The sequence below is a fragment of the Hemitrygon akajei genome, chromosome 19 (genome assembly GCF_048418815.1).
Source record: "Hemitrygon akajei chromosome 19, sHemAka1.3, whole genome shotgun sequence".
NCBI classification, from domain to species: Eukaryota; Metazoa; Chordata; class Chondrichthyes; order Myliobatiformes; family Dasyatidae; genus Hemitrygon; species Hemitrygon akajei.
The window spans coordinates 36,202,906-36,219,860 of NC_133142.1; positions in this window are offsets into that span (position 1 = coordinate 36,202,906).

The following is a 16,955-nucleotide window of genomic DNA, read 5'->3' on the forward strand; positions in this document are numbered from 1 at the left end:
GCCTCTCATCGTAAGACTCACTGGTCTATAATTTACTGGGCTATTTCTACTTCCTTTCTTGAATAAGGGAACAACATACGCAACCCTCCAATCCTCTGGAACCTCTCCTGTCCCCATTGATGATGCAAAGATCATCACCAGAGGCTCAGCAATCTCCTCCCTCACCTTTCATAGTAACTTGGGGTGTATCTCGTCCAGTCCTGGTGACTTATCTAACTTGATGCTTTCCAAAAGCTCCAGCACATCCTCTTTCTTAAAATCTATATGCTCAAACTTTTCAGTCCACTGTAAGTCATCCCTACAATTGCCAAGATCCTTTCCATAATGAACATTGAAGCAAAGTTAAGTCCCTCTGCCATCTCCTCTGGTTCCATACACACTTTTCTGTCACACTTGATTGGTCCTATTCTCTCCTTCTTATCCTCTTGCTGTTCACATACTTGTAGAATGCCTTGGGATTTTCCTTAATCCTGTCTGCCAAGTCCTTCTCATGACCCCTACTGGCTCTCCTAATTTCATTCTTAAGCTCCTTCCTGATAGCCTTAAAACCTTCTAGATCGCTATCATTACCTAATTTTTTAAACCTTTTGTAAACTCTTCTTTTCTTCCTGACTAGATTTTCAACAGCTTTTGTACACCACGGATCCTGTACCTTACCATCCTTTCCCCATATCTTCGGAACGTACCTGTGCAGAACTCCACGCAAATATCCACTGAACATTTGCCACATTTCTTTGGTACATTTCCCTGAGAAAGCTTATGGGGTGTTAGCTTTCATAAGTCGAGGGATAGAGTTTAAGAGACGCGATGTAATGATGCAGTTCTATAAAACTCTAGTTAGGCCACACTTGGAGTACTGTGTCCAGTTCTGGTCACCTCACTATAGGAAGGATGTGGAAGCATTGGAAAGGGTACAGAGGAGATTTACCAGGATGCTGCCTGGTTTAGAGAGTATGGATTATAATTAGAGATTAAGGGAGCTAAGGCTTTACTCTTTGGAGAGAAGGAGGATGAGAGGAGACATGATAGAGGTATACAAGATATTAAGAGGAACAGATAGAGTGGACAGCCAGCGCCTCTTCCCCAGGGCACCACTGCTTAATACAAGAGGACATTGCTTTAAGGTAAGGGGAGGGAAGTTCAAGGGGGATATTAGAGGAAGGTTTTTCACTCAGAGAGTGGTTGGTGGGTGGAATGCACTGCCTGAGTCAGTGGTGGAGGCAGATACACTAATGAAGTTTAAGAGACTACTAGACAGGTATATGGAGGAATTTAAGGTGGGGGTTTATATGGGAGGCAGGGTCGGCACAACATTGTGGGCCGAAGGGCCTGTAATGTGCTGTACTATTCTATGTTCTATGATCTATGTTCTATCTGTTTCCAATTTATGCTTCCAAGTTCCTGCCTGATAGCCTCATATTTGACCTTACTCCAATTAAACCCTTTCCTACCTTGTTTGTTCCTATCCCTCTCCAATCCTATGGTAAATGAGATAGAATTGTGATCACTATCTCCAAAATGCTCTCCCACTAAGAGATCTGATACCAGACCAGATTCATTTCCCAATACCAGATCAAGTACAGCGTCTCCTCTTGTAGGCCTATCTGTGTGTGTAGTTAGTCTCGATAGACCATGGATTTGCGCCTTGGAAAGTTTCCAGGGTGCAAGCCTTGGCAAGGTTGTATGGAAGACCAGCAGTTGCCCATGCTGCAAGTCTCCCCTCTCCATGCCACCGATGTTGTCCAAGGGAAGGGCATTAGTAGGCCTATCTACATACTGTGTCAAAAAACCTTCCTGAGCACACCTAACAAACTCCACCCCTTCTAAACCCCTCACGCTGGTGATCGTTGAAGACCTTGAATCAGATTGGGCTTTTTTTGGCCATGGTTGGACTGGATTTGAAATTTAAACCCAAGTAGATTTTGCTGATTTCCCTCCCACACCCCAAAGGTGTGCATGTTGATAGAGTAGATAGAGCATTCGGCCACACTAAATTGCTGTTAGTGTGTAACTGAGTGGTGAAATTGGTGATGGGGGGTAGGGTTGCGGTGTTGGAGTTGATGAGAATGTGTGGAGAATAGGAAGCAGGATCAATATGTGAACAGTGTGAATGATTAGTTGATGGGCAGCATGAGCTAGGTGGGCCAAAGGGCCTCTTTCCATGTTGTATTTCTCTCTGACTCTATGTCACCAAGTCATTCCATACAAGGTTACCGAGTTCTCCCAAATTGCTGCAATTTCTGCAAGTATTTGCCCATCTTCTAGTTTACCTCGGTGACCCGTCTCTGCTTGCACTGGTAGATGATAATGTCCTATAACATTTTTGGAATTACAGTTTATGAAACGCAGTCAATGCTAGCCCTCCTATCAGAAACACAAAAAAATATTGTAGTCTTAGTGGGCTGCAACCATTGTGAGAAGGTTGGAGAGGCAGCGTGGGGTTTATGAGGAGCTTGAAGCCTTTTGGAACTTTTTGCTAGGCTGCAATCATTGCAGAAAGTCATCCTTTAGCCAGGCAGCAAAAGGTTTAAAAAGAGTTCAGGGCCTTTAGAAGCTTTTCAGTGGGGTGCAATCAACATGAGAAGTCGTTTATTGGAGAGGCAGAATGAGGTGTAAAAAGAGATCGGGTTCATTCAGAACTGTTCACTGGACTGCGATCATAATGATCTCTTAGGGTCTTGGCAGCAGCAAACAGAAAGAAGTGAGGTGTAAGTAGAGTGACCATTGTTGGAGTGGAGTAATGTTAGAGTGGCCAGGCTTTGGCACAACACTATCACAATGAAATAAATAGATGACACATGTATATTCACAAGCACAATTGCTGTATCTACTGCGCTGCTGAATCCGTGGTTGTGACAGATATATCAGTTTTACAGTGGAGTAAGGGGAAGCACAGTGGCATAAGAGAGGAGCTAGTCAAAGTTGATTAGAAGGGGGCAATCATCAGGGATGATAGTGGAATAGCAATGGCTGGAGTTTCTGTGGGCAACTCAGAGGGTGCAGGATAGATACATCCCAAAGGTGAAGTAATCTAAAGGGAGGGTGAGGCAAGGGAAGCCAAAGACAGCTCAAAAGCAAACGAGAATGCATATAATCTAGCAAAACACAGTTGGAAGTTAAAGGATTGGGAAGCTTTTAAAAACAAATACAAAACAACTAAAAAGCAAAAAGGAAAGGAAAGATGAAATATGAAGGCAAGCCAGACAGTAGTATAAAAGAGAATTCCAACATTTTTCTCAGATGTATAAAGAGTAAGAGAGGCAAAAGTGGATATTGGAAGCTGGAAAATGAAGCTGGACAAGTAGTAATGGGAGACAAAGTAATGGCAGATGAACTTAATGCGTACTTTGCATCATCTTCACTGGAGAAAACAATAGCAGTGTGCAAGAAATTTGAGAGTGTCAGGTGGCAGGCAGAAGTGAATGCATTGGCTATTATTAAGGAGAAGGTGCTTGGGAAGGTGACAGGTCTTAAGGTGGGTAAGTCACATGGACAAGATGGACTACACCCCAGGGTTCTGAAAGAGATAGTGAAATAGATTGTGGAGGCATTAGTAATGACCTTTCAAGAATCATTAGATTCTGGAATGGTTCAGGACTGGAAATTTGCAAATGTCACTTTACTCTTTAAGAAAGGAGGAGGCAGAAGAAAAGAAACTATAGGCCAGTTTACCTTAGTTCAGTGGTTGGGAAGATGCTGAAGTCCATTATCAAGGATGAGGTTTTGGGGTACCTGGAGATGCATCATAAAGTAGACAAAGGTCAGCATGGTTTCCTAAAGGGGAAATCTTGCCTGACAAATCTGTTGGAATTTCTTTGAGGACACAACAGGCGGGATAGACAAAGGTGAGTCAGTGGATGTTGTTTACTTGGAGTTTTTGTCAATGATTTGGATGATGGAATTGATGGCTTTGTAGCCAAGTTTGCAGTGATACAAAGATAATTGGAAGGACTGGTAGTGGTGAGGAAGCAGGGAGCCTACAGAAGGACGTAGATTGAAAGGATGGGCAAAGAAGTGGTAAATGGAATATAGTATAGGGAAGTGTAATGGGCATGCATTTTGGAGCAGGAATAAAGGTGTATCTATTTTCTAAACGGGGAGAAAATTCAGAAGTCAGAGGTGCAAAGGGAGTTGGGAATCCTTCTGCAGGATTCAACAAAAGTTAACTTACAGGTTGAGTCAGTGGTAAGGAAGGCAAATGCAATGTTAGCATTCATTTCAAGAAGAGTAGAATAAAAGAGCAAGGATGTGATGCTGAGAAATTATAAGGCATTGGTCAGACTGTACTTGGTGTATTATGAGCAGTTTTGGGCCCCTGATCGAAGAAAAGATCTGCTGGGGTTGGAGAGTGTCCAGAGGAAGTTCATGAGAATATTTCCAGAAATTATGTGTGATAAACTCAAGAGATTTTACAGATGCTGGAAATCCAAAGCAGCATGCACAAAATGCTGAAGGAACTCAACAGGCCAGGCAGCTTCCATGGAAGTGATCGAACAGTCAATGTTTTGCACCTAGGTGGCTCTTCTTCAGGACTGGAAAGGAAAGGGGAAGACACCAGACTAAAGGGTGGAGGGAGGGGGGAAAGATAGCTAGAAGGTGATAGGTGAAGCCAAGTGGGTGGGAAAGATTAAAGGCTGTAGATGAAGAAATCTGATAGGAGGACTATAAGAGAAAGGGAAGGAGGAGGTGCACCGGGGGAGATGACAGGCCGATGAGAAGAGGTAAGAGGCCAGGTTGGGGAACAAAAAAAGAGGGAAGAGGGAGGGGTTATTTTATTGGAAGGAGAAATTCATGATATCACGTTGGAGACTACCCAGGTGTAATATAAGCAGTTGCTACACCCTGGGGATAGCCTCATTGTGGCACAAGAGGAGGCCATAGACATGGAATTCATTGCCACAGGCAGGTGCAGAGGCCAAGTCTTTATGTATAATTAAGGCAGAAGTTGATAGATTCTTGATTGGTCAGGACATGAAGGGATAGAGGGTGCGGTGGGGGGTATGGAGGCAGAAAATTGAGGCTGAGGAAAGATGGATCAGCCATGATGAAATGGCGGAGCAGACACAATGGGCCAAATGACCTAATACTTAGAGTCCTAAGGTGTTATAGACCTGTCAGAACAGGAATGGAAACCTGAACTAAAATGTTGAATCACCGGGAATTTCCACTTTTGGCTGATGGAGTGGAGGACGGAGGTGCCTGGCGGAGCGATCCCCTAGTTTAAGACGGGTCTCACTAGTGTAGAGGAGGCCGGATTGGGAGTACCGGAAACAATAGACGGCCCCAGCAGACTCACAGGTGAAGTGCTGCCTCATCTTGAAATGCTGTTTGGGGTCCTGAATGGAGTTGAGGCAGGAGGTGAATGGGCAGGTCTAGCACTTTAGATGTTTTCAGGGATAAGTATCAGGAGGGAGATAAGCGGGGAGAAACGAATGGACAAGGGAATCACAAAGGATATGATCCCTGCGGAGAGCAGGGTGTGTGTGTGTGGGGGGGGGGCAGTGGAGGTAAAGATGTGCTTAGTGGTAGAAACCCTTTGGATATTTCGGAGGTTGCAGAGAATGAAGAAGATGCTGTTGAGGATAGCATCAATGGTGAAGGAGGGGGAACTCTGTTCTTTGAAGAAGGAATACATCTCTGATGTCCTGTAAAGGAAAGCCTGGTGGGAAGGGGTATGGTCAAGATTGATGTGGGAATTGGTAGGTTTATAAAATATGACCGTCGACTGTTTATCTCCAGAGATGAGAGAGATCGAGAAAAGGGAGGGAGGGGTCAGAAATGGTAAATTAGATGCCAGGGCGGAAGTTAAAAGCAAAGTTTATAAAATTCATGGGTGCATGTAACAGCATCAATTCAGTGGTCAACGTAGCGGAGGGAAGAGGTAGCGAGCATTACCGGGAAGGGCTTTCCCGGGCGAGGGCGGCTGTGGGCTTTGGTCCTGTTCTCGAAGGAGTTTAGAAGGATGTCCATTTAGATGAGGAGAAATTTCTTTCGCTAGAGGGTGATGAACTTGTGGAATTCTTTGCCAAGGACGGCTGTGGAGGCTAAGTCACTGAGTATATTGAAAGCTGAAGTTGATAGGTTCTTGATTAATCAGAACATCAAAGGTTATGGGGAGAGGGCAAGAGCATAGGATTGAGATGCTAATAAATCCGCCATGATACAATGGCGAAGCCGACTCGACAGGCCGAATGGCCTAATTCTTCTCCTACATCTTATGGCCTCGTCAACACATTGCCAGTCGGTATCTTGTGTAGGCATTCATTGTCCGTTTCGTTCTTGCATTCTAGCATTTAATTCTTTCGACCGTCTTCCTGCTCCTGAATTCGGAAACGTTTTTTAGAATAAATGTCAGTGAAATATAAAATATAATTTATTTTGTTTCTGCAGCAAAATATTTCGTTCCCCAAAGGTGGGAATTACATCAGAGTAAAATGATTTGGGCACGAGGTTGGAGCTTTGGCTAGTGAGGAATCATCTATTGTCCCGCAATAGGTAACATTTCTTTCCCCAGACCCCCGGAACCAAACTGAAACGTTACAAAGGAATATTGAGAAATCCCGCAAATGGTTTGCGTTTGTCTGTTCTGTGTAAACTCTCGATACCTATGTGTCATAGAAAAATTCAAAACTCCAGGGAACTTGCTCTGCAAAGTATCTCTAAAGTTTAAAAACTTAGAACGTTGGCTCTTTTACTGCCCGCAGTCTATTGCACAGTTCTGGAAACGGAAAATTATAGAAAACAGACTAATTCAACTGTCAGTAAGTGGTTTGGATAATGATGCTTTCATCTGGTTGTTATTCCTGGTACATTGATTGTCCCCAAACAGTAACGCCACGGCTGATAACAAGCATCGCCAAGGACATTCGCCTAGTTAGCAGCAGCCCCGTTTCCTGCCGCTACCGTTTTATCACAGAGCTTTCATCATTAGACACCGGGTACAGTTTTATTTGATGTGAGTTAATGTTTTGTTTTCCCTCGTTTGCTGAAGATTACACAAATCATTGGCTTCACCTGGAAACAATAAAGTGAATGATTGACTGAGACTGGAGACCATCTCTGAAGGACCAGCGCCCCAACCCGGCCTTGTTCTGCGTGGAGACGTCTGCGGCAGACCCCGACCTCTCAGATGTAGTCTGGACACAATAATATTTACTGAAGACCCGCACATAATGGTTGTCATAAAGATATGTTTCCCATTAAACTACATTAAGTTTACAGAGTCTTGTCCTAAGTGTTTGTTAACAATAGTTTTGTTAGGCTAGATTATTGCAATTTAGGAATCGAGTTTCGACGTACTTAATGGGAGAGCTTCAAAGAAATTATTTTCCAAATGCCATTTTGCCATTTGTTGCTTTAAGTTAAAAAGGACGTTAATTTTGTATAGAAATGTTGATCGAGGTAATACTGCTTAATCGAGATAAGACAATTTATTATGCAGTCTTAAGGCTACTTAATATTAAGCTGGAGGTTTGCAGGTAAAATCGTCATGTTTGAAACGCTTTGTGTCGAGGTCACTAGACCTCATTGTTGACTGATTTTTATAATCTAAGCAGTGTGTTGTGGTAAAGTGATTCAAATTACAGTTTACAGCTAAGTAAGTGTTCTTACTTTCTGCCCGACAAAACTTATCCGAGCAAGACCTCATTAAAAAAAAAATCATTAAAAAGGTTATAAATGTTGCGATGGTTTGTAGTGGAACTGTCAACGTCTTGGCATTTTTTGATTGTGATACGTCAGCAACCCGTTAATTCGGTGTCATTTCAATTGTTGATTTGAAGAGGTAGGAGCAGGTAAAAATGAGACAGTCGCGAAGTTCAGGTCTTGCTTATTGATGCTTAAAAACAGGAATTGTAGAAAAGACTAAACTGCTGAAAGGAAACAGCAATAGAACAAAACGTCTTACACCTCGATTTGAAATGTACAGGTATAATGAAACCATCGAAAAACATAATCTGTAACTCGTCGCCCGCTGAGCGTAGGTGATACCATGTGCTTTCAGACTCCAACCATCTTACACTTGGGCACTCCACCACGATTTTACCAATTAAAAAAAAAACGCCGCTTATGAGAGAACGATCTAAAATAAAATCCGTGCTCGTTAAATTACTCTTGCGGAACCCAAGCAATCGGGAATATCTTTCATAAATTGTATATTTTTATTGTTTTCAGAGACCTTGTCGGCGAGTTAGTAACATTAGTTAGCGTTCTCCCGTGGTCGTGTGCTACAGGTTGTGAAAAAACAATTTTATATGTATCTGTAGGTGGTGATGTGATGATGTATTTATTATACTGTAGTTACGTGTAATTTCGGTGTATATGCCGGTTGTGTGTTCTCGATTTAACTTCATCTGTTTGTGATTACAAATGTCATAAAAGGAAATATAAGGTGTAAAATAGTTAAACGCCTACGAAACTTTCGGCCGATGTTCCGTCAGAATCCCAGAGTGCTAAATTCCATAAAGCAGCGGCGCGCTTTAATAATCAGGTCAACCAGGCATAATACTGTGTGAAATGAAGAATCGATACACGAGACTGAGCACAATAAAATGATTTTGTTTCATTGTAAATAACTTTTTAAAACAGAGATTGACACTACAATGGAAAGCCATTAATTTACCAGTAGAAGATCAATACGCGATTAGACAACACAGAGAACAATCTATACTCCCCAAATAAAAACAATCAACAGGTTGTAGAGCGAAGGAGAAACTGCGAAAACAAACAGCACCTGCTGAACAATTCCAGTCACACTCGGGGAAGCGGAAGTCCGCAAGTGTCCCGATCTTTGGGAATTACATCGAGAACAATTTCCTCCAAGATACAGGTATTTATACAGAGTACTAAAACGAAAGCTACATCGACTCTCTCTAGGACATTGCAGCAGATCTTCTTAAATATTCTATATCAATGTGTGGCTGAGTTTTCTCTGCTTTGTCCGCCTCTTGTAGCAAGTAAACTCAGTATCAGTTTAGACATAACGCGCGGTGATAAAGCCCTTCGGCATAACTCGTCCATGCCGACCAAAATGCCCATCCCAGCTCGTCCCATTTGCCCGTTTTTCTGGCCGATATTCTTCTCAACCTTTCCTATCCATTTATCAGTCCAAATGGTCTTTTAAAGTCGTTATTGTTCCTGCCTCAACCACTTCCTCCGTTGCGCGTTCTACGTTGTCCCTCAGTTTCCTTTTAACTCTTCTCCCTCTCGCCTTAAACTTATGCCCTCTAGTTTTTGATTCCCTTTCACTCCATACGTCGAATACTTAGTTGATGTTGAGTTTACTTTCTACAAGCGGCGGAGAACACCCGCTCTACAAAACGGCATTTATTGTGTTACAATAATTTCTCAACTTTACACCAATTTATGAGCGTCTCGGTAAGACACCAACGTGAGAAACTGCTTAATTGTAGTTAATTACAATTAACTTAATTGAAAGCCAGAAGGAAGCCTGATGCTTTTCTGGGGTCAGTTGTTGGCTGGTTTGAAGAAGTTTGGAGCGGAAGCGGTTTCCCCCAATCCTTGCCACTGTGGCCCCGCGCTAGGGGCAGCGGGCAGCCCCAGACCAGCGTCGCCGGCAGCCCCTGGGTTCCTGTAGCTGTGGTACCACCGCCAGAAGGGGTTGGTGATGTATTGTCTGTAGAGCACCTCGTCAAGTCGGTACGCCCTGCGCTCCTGCTCGGTGTATGGCGAGTACAGCGAGTTCAGGGCGAGAGGTTCCACCGGGAAGGGACAGCTCGGGTAAGTCCCTGCTAATTTAGTTTCCAGCTCCTTACTCCGCCCCCTTCTCCGGCACCTTCGGCGCTGTCGGAAGTCTCCTTTGGAGAAATCCTCTAGGTTGGAGGGGTGGATGCTCCAGTAGTTACCTTTACCATCCTCACACCTTCCCGCTTTAATAAAACATTCATTGAGAGAGAGATTGTGGCGTACACTATTCCTCCAGCCCTGACCACGGCCTTTGTAATAAGGAAACGTCTCTTCAATGTATTTATAAATAGAGCCAAGGTTCAGTCTCTTGCTGGGTGACGTTAGAATGGCCTTGGCGATCAGAGCAATGTAGGACATGGCTGGTTTCTGTTCTTGGCCTGGCTTCTCCTTAAGGACGTCCCCTGTGGCTTGCCCGATAAGCTCACCCTGAAGGGGATTCTCTGAAGGCTCCAGGTAACTTCTCTCCCCTGACTCATCCTTCCAGCACGGGATTCCTTTCCCTTTCGGCGTTTCGGCGCCAGCAACGAATTGCATCGAGGAACAGGCGGGAACAAGCTCTCCTCCCTCAGTGCGCACCTCTTGCTCCATTGTCTCCTCGTCTGCAAATGGTCTGAAGAACGTGGCCTTGGTGTTGACATTCATCGATGACATCGCGCCTTCTCACTTATGCTCCGAGCCTGTGGCTGCCTCCAGCTTTGTCAGATGCAAGGAGAGGAGGGACAGCGCCGCTCTTCCGAGCTGAAGGGTGGAGATGGTGAGGTGACACAGGGGTGAAGAGCATGAAAAAGTGGGACTGGCCAGGGACCGCCCATACACCTCTTCACAGGCAGACCAAGGAGAAGCCCGATCACCTACCATCCTCCCTAATCTCCCTAATTCCATGCCTCCCTAATCTGACCTTTCACTCATCTCTTAACTCAGCCGCTTTCGCCACCAAGTCACGATCGGATCTTTAAACCACGCAAGATTTAAACGATTCTCCGTTAGCCGTGGGGACCAAGGTTCGAGGTTAACGTCTCTACTACCAACTGCAGATTAACCCTGTTCTGCTCTTGTGTTTCTGCCAGACGGAGATACGCCAACCTATTGCATAAACGATTAATTGAGCCAATTAAAATCAGTATCCCCGTGCCCTGGAGCATTATGTTAGTTACCAACGATACCCACGCACCATAGACAAGTTTTCTGTGGCAGAGGGACCAAACTTTCGACGAGCTCTCTCATGTGTTTCAAAGTTCAAAGTAAATTTATTATCAAAGTACACATATGTCACCATATGGAAACCTGAGATTCTTTTTGTATTTGCCACCATACTAAACCATTCCCAAGTTGTTTAAAATGTGGCTCTGACCGTGGGTATCCCAGAGGCTGTTTAAACGCGAGCCAAAACCATCGGCCGTCCAAACCCGGCATAGCCAGCAAGAGCGCCTGATTATTTGGGCGCACTTGCTAACTTCGCTTTACTTTTCCACAGGACATGGGAGTCACTGTCTCGACCAATGTTTGTTGCCCATCCCTAACTGCTCGCCAACTGAATGCTTGCTCCTTCAGAGGGCATTTAAGCTGCAACCACTCTGTTTTAAAATAGCTGAAGGAAACTACTCACTTATTAGATCCATGACGGCTCATTGTGAAGCCATCCAGTCGGCCCGCTTCACTCGCTGTTTCCTCCACAGCGCAGCAAGTAGTTCCCCTTTAGGATTTAAAGGCCAGAATGACCGCATTTCCATTTCTCTGGGAATTATTCTTGTGGTAGTGAGATCATCACCACTATATGCATCAAAACCTCCGTGTCGGGGAGGGCGAATTTCGATGCTATAGGAGGAACTAGGGAGCATGAACTGAAAATGGATGTCGTCAGCGAAAACACACAACGGAGAAGTGGAGCTTATTTAGGGATACTTGTATAAGGTTCTGGATAGGTTTGTTCCATTGATGGTAGGATGAGGGAACTATGATTGACGAGTTATGTGGAAAATCCATTTCAGAGGAAGAAACATACAGGAATTGAAAAACAAAAACCAGACGGCTCTCTCGATCGTTATAAGGTAGCCAGAGAGGGGCTGACAATGGACTTAGGAGAGCTAGAGGGGGACATGAGAAAGCCTTGGCGAGTAGGATTAAGGAAAACTCCAGAGGTTCTACACATACGTGATGAACAGGGAATAATTAGCGCCAGAGGATCAATCATGGACGAGAAAAGGAACCACGCGCGTGGAGTCGGAATATTTAGGAAAGGTCCTTAACAAACACTTTGCCTCAGTATTCACCAGTGAGGGGGACCTTCACGATCGTGAGGTCCGTGTAGAACAAGCTGATCTGCTGGAACATGTCTTTGTTAAGAAAGAGGAGGTGCTGGAACATTTGAAAGATATTAGAATAAATAAATCCCCGGGGTCGGACGGAATATATCCCAGGTTACCAGGGGATGCAAGGGAAGAGATTGTTGCGCCTCTGGCAATGATCTTTGCTTTCTCAATGGCCACAGAAGTAGTTGCAGAGAGTGCAGGAGGCAAATGTTATTCCTTTGTTCGAGATAGTATGGAAAATCCTGGGTATTATAAATCAGTGAGGCTTACGTCACTGTTGGGCAAGCTATTGGAGATTTTTAGAGACAGGATTACAAACATCAGTCTGATGAGGAATTGTTAACATGACGTTGTGAAGGGCAGGTCGTGACTCACGAATCTGACTAATTTTGAGGGAATGAGAAAAAAATCTATGAATGCAGAACAATGGATGTGGTGTATATGGATGTTTAGTAATTTAGTAATTTGACAAAGTCCCGCACAGCAGACTCATCGGAAAATCGGGAGGCATGGGATCCAGGAATATTTAGCTGTGTAGAAGGCATAGGGTGGTAGTAGATGGAGCATATTGTGTCTGGAGGTCAGTGACCTGTGATTTTTCGCAGGGATCTGTCCTGGGACAACTTCTGGTTGTGATTTTTATAAATGACTTGGATGAGGAAGTGAAAGCGTGGTTAATAAGTTTGAAGATGAGAGCAAAGGGGTAATAAAAAGAACAGTTGGATTTCTGATACACCTGAAAGAAATAGTAATGTTATTTCTGCAAAGATCATGAAAGTACTGGAGGTACTTAAATTCGATCCTAGATTATGAAAATGTCGGAGTTCCGACTGAATGATCCAAGGTGTCCTGAAAGAGTTAATGCAGTTTCAAAGTATAAATTTCACACGCGAAGAGTGTGTGTATTGCGAATCCTATTGCCTCAATCTGTTTTCCTGCAGAGCATCTAAAATTCTAAACACTAGGCAAATTGAATTACAACTCTCGAAATCCAGAAAGAGTTACATTCTGATCGAACTTTAATCTCGACTGATAACAAGATAGGGTTGCAATCCGGATATGAGAAAAAGGCTAACTTTTTTGTGTGTTTTACTTGAATTGGGGTAATAGAGCACCGTACCATCGAAACAGGCCATTCGGCACATGTAATCCGTGGCGAACTGGTATAGTCCCATTTGGACCATAAACCTCCTGTACATGTACTTATCAAAACTTCTCTTAAATGCTGAAATTGAACCTGCACCCATCGCTTCTGCTGACAGCTTTTTCTACTTTCTCGCTTCCTCTAAGTTACCCCTCAGGTTCCCCTTAAATATTTTACCTTTAAGCTATGACCAAACTCAATGGAAAAAGCCTGCTTGCATTTACCCTATCTATACCTCACATCATTTTATATACCTCCATCAAATCTCCAATCATACTCCTACGCTCCAATGAATAAATTCCTAACCCATTCAACATTTCCCACAACTCAAGTTCTTAAGTCCATAAAACATAGGAGCAGAATTAAGCCATTCAGCCCATCGTGTCTGCTCTGCCATTCCGTCATTCACTCAACCCTGTCCACCTGCCTTCTCGCCACATCCTTTGATGCCCTGAACAAAGTGAACTAGCAACTTCCGCTTTAAAAATACCCATGGACTTGGTCTCCACTGCAGTCTGTGGCAGACCATTCCACAGACTTACAACTCACTGGCTAAAAAAAATTCTTCCTTACCTCTGTTCTAAAGGGTCGCCCTTCAGATCTAAGGCTGTGCCCTCTAGTTCCGAATACCCCCACCATAGGAAACATCCTCTCCACATCCACTTTATCTAGTCCTTTCAACGATGGGTACATTTCTATGAGATCCCTACATTCTTCTAAGTTCCAGTGAGTATAGGCCCCACAGTGCAAAACCCTCTTCATATGTTAACCTCTTCATTCCCAGAATCATTCTCGTGAATCTCCTCTGGACTCTCTCTAATGACAACACATCCTTAATAAGACAGGGGGTCTAAAACTATTGATAATATTCTGTGTGGCCTGACTAGTGTCTTATTAAACATCAACATTATCAACTTGTTTTTATATTCTATTCCCCTTGAAATAAATGGCAACATTGCATTTGCCTTCTTTATCACAACTCAACCTGTAGATTAACTTTCTGTGAGTCTTGCACAAGGACTCCAAAGACCCTCTGCACCTCTGATATTTGAATTTTCTCTCCATTTATTAATAATCCCACAATTGCTCCTTTTACAGAAATGCATTATCATACATTCCCCAACACTGTATTCCATCTGCCACTTTTTTTGCCCATTCTTCCAATTCGTCTAAATCCTGCTGCAATTGCATTACTTCCTCAGCACTATCTATCCTTCTACCTATCTTTGTATCATCTGCAAACTTTGCTACAAAGTCATCAATTCCGTTATCCAAATCATTAATAATGTGAAAAGTAGTGGTCCCAATACTGACCCCTGATGAACACACTAGTCTCTGGCAGTGAACCAGACAAGGCCTCCTTTAATTCCATTCACTGTCTCCTGCCAGTCAGCCTTTCCTCTATCCATGCCAGTATTTTCCCTGTAACGCCATAGGACTTTATCTTTTTAAGCCACCCCATGTGTGGCACCTTATCAAAAGCCTTCTGAAAATCCAAGTAAATGACACCACTACCTCTCCTTTGTCCACCCTGTTTGTTACTTCCTTGAAGAACTCAAGGAAGATTTGTCAGGCAAGATTTCCCTTTACAGAAATCCTGCTGTCATTGACTTATTTTATCATTAGTCTCCAAGTACCCCAAAACATTATCCTTAATAAGACTCTAACATTTTCCCAACCGCTGAGGTTAGGCTAACTGGTCTATAATTTCCTTTCTTTTGCCTTCCTCACCTCTTAAACAGTGGAGTTACATTTACAATTTTCCATTCCTCCAGGGCCATGCCAGAATCAAATGATTCTTGAAAGATCAAGACCAATGCATCTTCTATCTCTTCAGCAACCTCTCTCAGGACTCTGGGATGTAGTCCATCTGGACCAGGTGACTCATTCACCTCAAGACCTTTGAGCATGCCTAGCACTTTTTCCTTTGTAATAGAAATGACACTCATGGACCTCTGGCACATTGCTAATGTCTTCCACAGTGAAAAGTACTCATTAAGTTCATCTGCCATTTCTTTGTCTCCCATTACTACCTCACCAGCATCATTTTCCAGTGGTCCAATTTATCAACTTTTACCTCCCCTTCATTCTTTATATAACTGAAAAACCTTTAGTATCTTGCTTTATATTATTGGCTAATTTGCTGTAATGTTTAATGTTTTCCCTTATAGTGTTTTTAGTTGCCTTTTGTTGGATTTTAAAAGCTTCCCAATATACCAACTTCCCACTTACTTTTGCTACCTTATATGCCCTTTCCTTGGCTTTTATGCAGTCCTTAAGTCCATCGTCAGCCACGGCAGCCCACCCCTGCTATTTGAGAACAACTTGTTCTGTGGGACATATCTATCCTGCGCCTTGTAAACTATCCCCAGAAACTTCAACCACCTCTGCTCTGCAGTCATCCTCGCCAGTATCCTCTTCCAATCCAGCTGGGAGGCTCCTCTCTGATGTCTCTGTAATTCCCTTTATTCCATTGCGATACTGATACATGTGTCTTATGCTTCTCCCTCTCAATTGCAACTTTCCAGTAACACCCTTGTAAAATTTCTTCCAATATTTTTAGTATTTTGTTGCTAAGTTTCCAAAATGCAGTGGACAATCAAAATTATGGGCGCAATCTTTCTTTCTACCTCAAATAAGCCATAAATTACGGCTTTTGACATATACGTTGGAAAATTACTGTGATCTCTCTGCAAAGATTTTACAGAACCCCCTTGTACGTTCGTATTCTTGTGACAGAATGTCACAGATGAAATTTTGCGCAATGAAGGGACATTAAGATAAATAATTTCGAGGAGGTTCTCACATTAACGGAAGACCTCGTGCAAAAGTATGAAATTCAAAACAAAATATAGTATGTACCTCCCTCTTAAAAGTTTAGGTTAACTTAAAATAGAATTGACCAGCCATTTTCAGGATGATGCCTGTGGCATAATGAAAAGTTCTGCTGCTTGTTTTCATCTTTGGCACATTTTGCCGAAAGAAAACCTGCAGCTTCCATGCAATTTGTACGCTTCGCTTTGCATTTACTTTTTTTATGCAGCAACTAGAACACATGGCAACACAAGATTTTTAAAAAAGTCTGCTACTTTGTAAAATGCTAGAATATTTTTTTCCTAAGTCAGGGCTATTTTATTGACATGACTTTTCCAGTGAGAACATGCATCAATTATTCTAATTGAATAAAACAGCAATAGGTACATTAGTACCCATAAACTCATTGAAAATCTCTCACTGCAGTCATCTGAAAGAGACCTGTTTTGTCTAACACTAAACACATATTAATAAATCAAAGAAATTGTGTGGGTCTTACAGTCCAGAATTTTTATAATTTTCACGTCACTGGTCAAAATTAATCCTTACAGCATATTTTACTTGATGTTATAAATTTATGCAGAGGGTTGCTTCTCAAGTCTTCTACTTGTAAAGTCGTTTGCGTTTGTGACTGGTGATGTTTTAGGATTTGTGTAACGGAAATCGTTACAGATTTACCACAGGTTTTCTGAGACCAGAACTGGCAGAAAGTATATGGAAGAAGCCATAGATGCGGTATTCTTGCATTTTTAGAGATTTTTGATAAAATCTAAATAATAGATAAGTGCACAAAATTGAAGCACATGGGATTGAAGATGATATTTTAACACAGAATGGAAACTGATTGAGAAGTAGGGAAAGAATGGCCTTTTTGAAGTGGTAGGAGGTAACAAATGAGATACTACAAAGATCGATGTGTGGGCCTCAGCTATTCATAATACAGTGCCTATAAAAAGTAATCACCCTTTCAGAAATTCTCATGT